Source organism: Aphelocoma coerulescens, chromosome 1A (assembly GCF_041296385.1).
Source record: "Aphelocoma coerulescens isolate FSJ_1873_10779 chromosome 1A, UR_Acoe_1.0, whole genome shotgun sequence".
NCBI classification, from domain to species: Eukaryota; Metazoa; Chordata; class Aves; order Passeriformes; family Corvidae; genus Aphelocoma; species Aphelocoma coerulescens.
In genome coordinates this window covers 64,818,332-64,826,862 of record NC_091014.1, presented here as the reverse complement: position 1 = coordinate 64,826,862, position 8,531 = coordinate 64,818,332, and positions in this window count along the sequence as shown.

Sequence of the window (8,531 nt, the reverse complement as noted above, 5' to 3'; positions counted from 1 at the left end):
GCTTATGGCACCGTGGCTCCCCTGGGGGCTACCGGCAGGGCGCGGCCGGCGGAACCCACGCAGCACCGTGCCCGTCCCACACACCCGCTGAACCACTTTAAATAGGCGCGTTCCAGTGGGAGGGGCTGATTGCGTGTACAGAAAGTACGAAATCTATACAAATGAAAATACAAGTTGATGTCCTGGGGAGACAAAAGGGATCCTGTATCTTCCCAGAAGTTGCAAAAGCACAGCCAGGCATGTTTTATGACAAGGCAGACAGGGACCAGCAGTGAGGACCGGTGCTTCTGGGCAGGCAGCGGTAGAGCGTGGAGAGAACATCCACTGAGTGTGTTTCCAGGGCTGCAAGATATCCACACCAGGAAGACTGTTTGTGTTACCTAAAAGACAGAGGAATATCTTATTGTGGCCATGTGGTCACTGCACTTCATCCACACGTGGGCTCAGGCTGGTGCTTGGACACAGCACAACAAGAGAAGTGGTGGAATTTCTCCTGAAATACTCAAAATTTGCTCTGTGGCTGAATCCAGCGCTGGGAGTCCTGGCAAAGCCTCTTGGACATTGGAGGGGCTCATCCATGGAGGTGCCAGCCGGACTGGGGTTTCCAGAGACTGAACTCTGGCTCTGTGAGGTGGAGGGAGCAAGGAGAGGTGGGTGCTGAGTGGTGCCGTGCCGGGGCTGTGCCGCAGCCCTGAGTTCAGCCGGGCCACGGTGCACAAATCCTCCAAGGGAAGACCATGGGAAGTGGGAGGCTGTGGGAAGCCTGTGCTTAGCTCAGGCCAGAGGAATTACTCAAAAGCTTCGGGGTAAACAGGTGCTTAAATTCTTTGCTGGCCCGGGGCCCAGTGTGTACAGCCTGATGTAAGGCATCGCTCCTCCATGCGTGCAGCTCCGTGTCCCTGCTGGCACAGGGACACCCTGAGGACACGTGGGCTTGTGCTGCTGCCCCACCAACACCAGTGAGAGAACCTTAAATGGACCAGCCTGCCCTGTCCCCACCACGGGGCTATTTGGGGTTTTTTCCCTTCCCATAGAAGCAGACAGCAGGAGCAAAGCGTTGGGAGGAGTCGGGCAGGTGGGAAGAAGACATCTGAGACTGGAGAAATCCCCACCAAAATTGCCTTTGGATGTGGCAGAGCAGTTCAGTTGGGATTCACCAAAATGGTGAGGTGCTCAGAGAGGATCTTACACATGCTGATATAGCATCGAGGAAATATATCCTCTGACACACTGGCAGTGCCTTCTGAGAAACTACTCTATTTCCAGCTCTTTATGGCATTTAACAGCAATGAACTGTGTCTTCTGTATTAATAAATTATGATGTCACTTTGTTTTATGGATTAAGCAATATCCTCTTTGGTTATTTATAATACCGAACGGATGAAAGAAAACTAGAAACAAAGTGGTTTCAGATGCTTTCTGCACACATAACTCTCGTGCTACATCCATAGAGCAAGATTAAGATACATTGTTCAAAAAAGGAAGAGGAAAATAAACAAGAGGCGAAAAAAAAAAAAAGAAAAAAACCTCTTCTCTCCTCTAGTCATGCTGCTTAGAGTACTGTGTTTTCACAGTTTCCCACCAAGATGTTTTGTCACTATCATTCACTTTTTAAAATATCCTTACAATAACTTGCACTCCCTGGTGTATCTTGCCTCTCAGAGCCACACATAATTATATTTAACCACAGCTTTGAGAAGGACGGGGTGTTCAAGGATCATCACCAAGGTCAGACCAGGAAGAAGTGGCAAAGCTGAGGACACGTTTTACTGATGCCCAGTTAAACATCTACCCTAATAATTCTTAGAATGAAATGAAGTTAAATTTTCTTTTCCTTTATGCCCATCCATTCACCTGGTTGTATCCCACAGATATTTACTGTGGTTTTTCCCCCAGGAAAATCCCTGGGTTAGCACCTGGATTTGTGCTGGCAGCTAGATTTATGATTGCTGTCTTCTCAAAGGGGCCAAAATCCAACTGCTTTATTCATACTGATTTCAGTGGGAGCAATTGCCTGAGGAGGATGAACAGGATTTAATCCAAGGTCAATAAAACTAACAAGCACTTAACCTTACAGCCAAAACCAGCCCTTGCTTATCTCTTGGCCAGAGAATCTCTAGTAAAACAGTTGCCTAAATATATTTTCTGTACAGCAGCTAACTAGAAAAATGAGGCCATGCTCAAGGGCAGCAGGCTGAATATCTCCTACAGGGTATAGGTGGGATGTCCACTTGGGTCCCAGATCCCTGCAGCCCCTTTGAAAATTCCAGCTGGTGCCCAGAGTCCCTAGAGCAGGAGAAGTCTAGGCCAGCTCAGGGGACACCTTCTGTGCAGTGATAGGAAGGTTTGGGTATGAAACCATGAAATGTGGTCAACGTAGAGCAGAGTTGCCTTCTCCCAGCTGTTGGGTCTGGAGTAGCTGTGCCACTCAGTTTTTCCAAGAAAAACAAAGACATTAGTTGCCATCTGCCCTGGTCACGCTGAGACAGGGAGCCTCTCCTTGGCTCCTTGCACACTTAAAGGCATATCCATCTTAGAATCCCACCATTTCTAATCTCTGCAGCAATGCATGGTTATTTAGAGAGAAAAATTAGGGGTCAAATACATTGAAAAAATGCTGGGCAGGGATGTTGCTGATTTTAAATGATTGAACAGTGTGTACTAGAGGTTCTTTTGCTGTGGCTAGCCTTCCCTGCAAAGCCAAATCTTACATGCTGGGAAGTTTAATGGGGACGGAGAAAAGAGACGGATGCAGGATTGATCTTCCATACTTATTATCTGAACCAGATTGTGTTTGCTGATTCTACTTGGCATTAACAATTGAGTGTAAAACAGCTGTGAAGGAACTCATGGCAATGACAAATTAAAAGAATTACATTTTTGGAAATTGAAAGATTAAACGAGGACGCTGAAATAACACTAAATTTTCTCAAGTAATACATCTTCCGGATGTCACTTGGATTTTCCCAGCAACACAAGAATAATTATTACCCTTTTATGCCCAAAGGCCCTGATTAAGTATGTTCTTAAATTAAGCACATGCTTGAATACCCTTCCTGGATGAGGATGTTTTTTGAGTCGAGCCCAGCTAGCATCTCTCATGTGGCACGCAGTTGTAATTTCATGTCCTTTACACAAAATGAGTCATGTTGCACAGCTTTTCCATGGCCAGACACCGTTCTCTGTAAAACATTGCCTGCTCTTGTTCCTCCCCTTGCCAGAAAGCAGCGCAGCCCGGGTGACGGTGACAACAAGTCAAAGAGCACACACAACACCAGGCGTGGAAAAGGCGAGGTCTGGGCTGCAGCTTTGTGGTGACACAGACTTTCCTACTGCTTCTCCTAGGGCTGGGGACACACAGTGCTGCATGGGACTCCAGATTTTTTCCCTGCTGCCATTTTTGCCCTGGAAATAGAGCGGGCTTGGTGTGGTTGGGCTGCCAGAGATGTACAGGCGCTCACTCCCACATAATCGCGTTTACACAGATATTTCTCCCAGGCATCAGCATCCCGTCCAAGTGCCAGCGGCAGGGTTGCAGCACACAAATCCAGAGCAGCAGAATTAGCAAGGAACAAAGGCTTGGAAGAGGCTCTCCTCATTGCCCCAAGGACTGTGGGACATTTGGCTCCCCTTGCCCAAGGAGCAACTCCACAAAAAACTGCTGACCCAGGGGCCTCCTCGGAGATGCCACCCCCAGCACAAGAGCTGGAGCTAGGAGGAAGCCATATGTGCCACACCAGCCAAAGGATCACCACTCTCCAAGCCAGTTTGGGCTAAGGAGAAGCTGAGACCCTGCCTCACCCTTGCTTCTTGTTCCCCTGATCCCCTCACGCCATGGACACCCCATGTCCATGCAAGCCATGGACTGCAGAGCTGGGCCAAGCACTGCCAAGTAGCCAAAGCTCGGCACAAAGATTGGGCCAGACTTGGGGGGAGGGGGGTCCCCATTAAAGCAAATGATCAAAGGTTATCCTTGAAAAAAGGTTTAAAGTCAAGCTGTGATTTCCTAAACCTCGTGCCCATTGACAACAGATAATAACAACGTGTAGCTCTTGAAAGCACATTTGCATAAAACACAAGGCCAATTAGAAATGGGTCCAACACATACAATCCAGGCTGGCTTTTGCCACAGCCACTTTTAAAGTTCAGGTCATCTGGAGGTGAGGTTTGTTTTTGACAGGCTCTTCTGAGGCCAGTTCATGTTGCTTTGTGCGTCCGGAGGCTCTGCTGTGAGTGCTGTGTTGTGCCAGGTGACCTCCAGAAGAACCATCCATCCCATAGTATTCTTTGCATGTGCTCCATGTGCCCTTTTGGCATCATTAGGAGTAAGACCAAGGTACAGAGCATTTAAGTTTAGGTGGTTGGGGTGACAGACGTGGAAAGAGCTACAACAGGAATTATTTTATGTCCGGGTACTCCACCCTTGGATGCTGCTTATTTAACAATGTACCTTACTCCCTCCATCGCCTCTGACCATGAAGTAAATTTGTGCATATAAAAGAAATCAGTTTGGGAAGAAATTGTTCCTTGCAGTCTCCAAAATGATTGTGCCACACCAGTTTAAATTCCTAAACCTTTCCTTTTGCTAAAGCTCCCTCAGATGCCTCGTGCCTGTGGCTCCTCACCTCTGGCTGTGGTTCCCTGAATCCAGACAGTGGCCCAGGCATTTGTGGGGATCTCCTGTATAACACTTAACAGTGCTTAAGCTGTCCAAAATGATCTGACTGTTTCTGCCTCGTCTTCTACTCTTATGGCAGGTTCTTTGGGGTGGAAGGCATGTTTTATCACATTTCTGCATGAGGGCTGGAGAGCATCCTTATGGGTTACAACTGATAGTCCCTCAAAATTGGGCTGGGGAAGGAAGAGGTGACGAGCTGTGATACTACACAAAAGCAAAGCTAAGTGCTGCAGCTTGCTCTACACATCACCACACTCTGGTGAGTATTTTATACCAGCCCAGAGACCTTTGCATCTCCCTGAGCAGGGTTAAGGAGTATGAAAACCAGGGATGACCAGTTTACAGACTCTCTGTGCCCTTTCCAAAGCTGGTCCTCTCTCTCTTCCATGCATATTTGAAGAGGTTATCATCCATCAAAATACGTTAATGAGATATTACAGCTGTTAGATCTTCTCACCAGGTGTTAATTACTACCTGGTTAAACAGAGGCAGATCCTCTCAGCCATGCTCTTGCTGAGGACAACAATTAAGTCTGTTCTGTGTTTGTGCTCGCAGGAATGCATTCACACACCCCCACACACATGCAGGGCTCAGGATGCTGCCTTAAGCCATATACAGAAGTTCCAGGAAATCTGCCTGTGGCTTTACACCAGGACACAGGCACTGTAGGCTGCAGAGGGAAGGGTAAGGGCTCCTGCTCTCACTTCTCATTAATGAGAGGGATAAAACAAAGGAGCTTCATAGCTGTGGGTGCCAAATATGCTCAGCTTGTCCCATGCAAGTGGATGCCTTGTAATGAAATTAGAAAGGCCTTATTTTCAAGAGGCACATGAAAAAAACCTGCTTCTGAGCTGGTGTAATGCTACCAGCAGCTCTAATAAGGTGTTCTCTCCAAAGATCCAGGACAAACTTTGTGGAGCATATTCACATGTATCTCATTTCTTGCACTTTCTGGCACGTACAGACACTCAGGGCTCTGTTTCTGCAGCTGGCTCAAGGTCTCACGCTGGCACTCGGGCAGTCTCGCTGTGTTACTCACTGCTCCAGCAGTGCTTCAAGGCCTGATGTACTCACACGCACTGCAGTTGCCTGGAATACACTTTTGGGTCCTCTGGAAGGCACCAGCTGGAATTTTCTGAGGAGAAGTCAGTCTTTTGAAAGTAAGTGGTTGTTACTTTGCTCCCACCAGGGTCCACCATAAGTGGTGGCTTTTCTCAGAGTCATCTTGGGAGCCCTGAAGTGCCTGAGCACTGGAGCTGATTTCTTCAGCCCAATTGAAGTTGGTTGCTGATCTTGGTATGGCCAAGATCTGCCTTTACCTCTTGGCTGGTTCAAAGGTGGACCCCATCATCTTCCCTGGAGACTGGAGGATACTGGAGTTCATCTTCTCCTGTCTCCTCCTGAGCTTGTCTTAGCAACTATAGGGCCCAGTAGATGCTGGGCCATAATCTTCTGCCTCACAAAGAGGTGGTTACTCCCAGAAATCAGAATCCCTTTGCTTCCTGCATTGCTGCATTGATGCAAATCATCTCCACAAACGACCAAAGCTGCCTGGTCTTCATCTGAGGTGACACAGAGGCCTGGGGTCTGGGCTAGAGCTGTGTGACAGATCTGGGACTCTTGACCTCTGCCCACCTCTCCCCTGGAACAGCCCCCTGGCCCTGGAGGTCTCTGCCCTCCACCTGGGCTCAGTTTCCCTCTGAGCAGCAATACCAACATGGCTTCATGTTGTAATGTAAGAGGGTTCTTGAGGACACAGAGCTCTCTGTGCTGCCAGAATTACTGCATGTGCTCCTCCAGATGTTGAAGAATACTCCCTCCCATCCTAAGTTACCCTGGGTATTATATTTCCCTGGCTTGACATTGTTATGAAATGTCAGAGCTTTGCAACTTGTTTGACTCTCTTTTGCAATGTCCCCAGGGGAACACAACCACTTCCAAAGCATTGGTTGGGTCGGGCAAGCCCTACGGACTTGCACCATCTTTCCCTCTGTAAGAGCCTGAACCATCTCCGCAAGAAAGGTGAGGCATAGTGGGGTAAGAGGTGAAAGCAAGATGAGCTGAAAGCAGATCTGGAAAGTAGTTGGTGAATTTGTCTGAGGGCTGCCTGGGGAATGCTTTTTGTCCATATTTTTCTGTCACACAAAAGAGGGAGGAGTGCGTGGTGAGATTTCCTGATGACACAGACATGCGAGTGCTTGTCAATACAGAGAGGCCCCAGCCTATCAAACAGGAAGAACTGTGTGACCTCGAGGGTGGGAACAATGGGAATAGGACAAAATTCAATTGTGCCAAATGTAAGGTTTGGCACGAAAGGCTGAAGGGCCAGAGTTTCGCTGGGAAAATAAAAAGTCTCTGGCGCCTTGGCTGGTCACAGGATTGCCTTGAAATGGCAGCATAGCACGGCCATATAAAAAGGTAAATAGAAGAGAGGATGAATTGAGTATTTCCCACAGGGGACTGAACAGTATTGGTGATGGAGAAGAAGTACTGGTGGGCCCTGTGAGGAGGCTGTACTCAGCTTTATTCATCGCTATTAGAGGAAGATGAACTGCAACAGGACCAAGTGTAACTAAGGGTGCTCGGTGGGGGCCGCAGACCCTACGTAACAATAGGAAGCTGAAAGGGATTGCCTGGTTCAGCCCAGCAACATTAGAGGTTAGAAAGGACACGATTGATCTATAAATATCCTGTGTTAAACTTAAAACAATGTTGGCACGAGGACAAATGGATACAAATGGCCATGAGTGCATTTAGCCTGGGAACCAGAGGCAGGTTTCTGGCCACTGGAGCAGTGAGGCAGAGGAACAGCATGGAACAGCTTGTTGTAAGGCGCTGCAGCATCAATTTTTGAATTGTATCATTTGACATGGAGCTTGAGATGACTGAGTGATGCAGGAAGTGTCTTGCCTTCCAAATCCCCATTATGGGTACGCTTTTGAAGCCTTCTCGCTCGTATGGGTGCCCTAACTTGGCCACAGGAGAAAGCAAGGCTGTCAGTCCCCTGACTAGCTGTGTTAGGGCTTGGCATAATCGAACTCCTAATTTGTTAGTGGCAATTATTTTGATTTCACACCGGAGGCTTACATCAGTAACCAGTTTGGGTTTCTTTTTTTTTTTTTTTTTTTTTTTGTGTAGTTAATACTTTGTACTTATATACCATCTTTCATCTTTCAAAGTGCTTTACATACATTAATTATTTAATTCTCCCCGTACCCCCTTTGATCTAGGCAAGTATTATGATGCTCAGTTTACAAGTGGGGAAAGCAAACATAGAACAAATCCTTGCTGCCAGGCTCATCCCACTGAGATTGATGCAGCTTTGTGGCTCGAAAAGGCAAGGAAAGGTTCCATGATGTGCACAGGGTCCACAAGCAATCCAGTGGTGGAGTAGGGTGATAACTCTCCTGGATACCCTCTTGTTCCAAAGAGGGAGAAGAGAGAGGGGCTGCCAGCCAGGGCTGCATGCAGGGCCAGTCATAGGATGCTCCATGGATGATAAAGGACAAGAAAATGATGTGTCCTGTACTCCAAAGACCCTGAATTCAGTTTCATCAGAGCATGCAGAACAAATCCGTGACAGTGGCTAGGTGACTAAGACCCAAGGAACAGGAATAAATGCACATAGTTAGAAGTAGCAGACGAATAAGAGCTGACATTGATCTGTGTAGACATGCGTTCAGTGGAAGGATGTGAGTCTTCCCTCTCAGTTCAAAAAAACCACCATCTGATGTATTTTTGATTGTTCTTGTGTTGAATGTTTATGTCGTTTTTCAGAGTGACTGTCAGAGGCTGGTTTGGAGATTCCACTGCTAAATAATGGAGCCATTTTTCTTGCAAATTCACAGAGTGA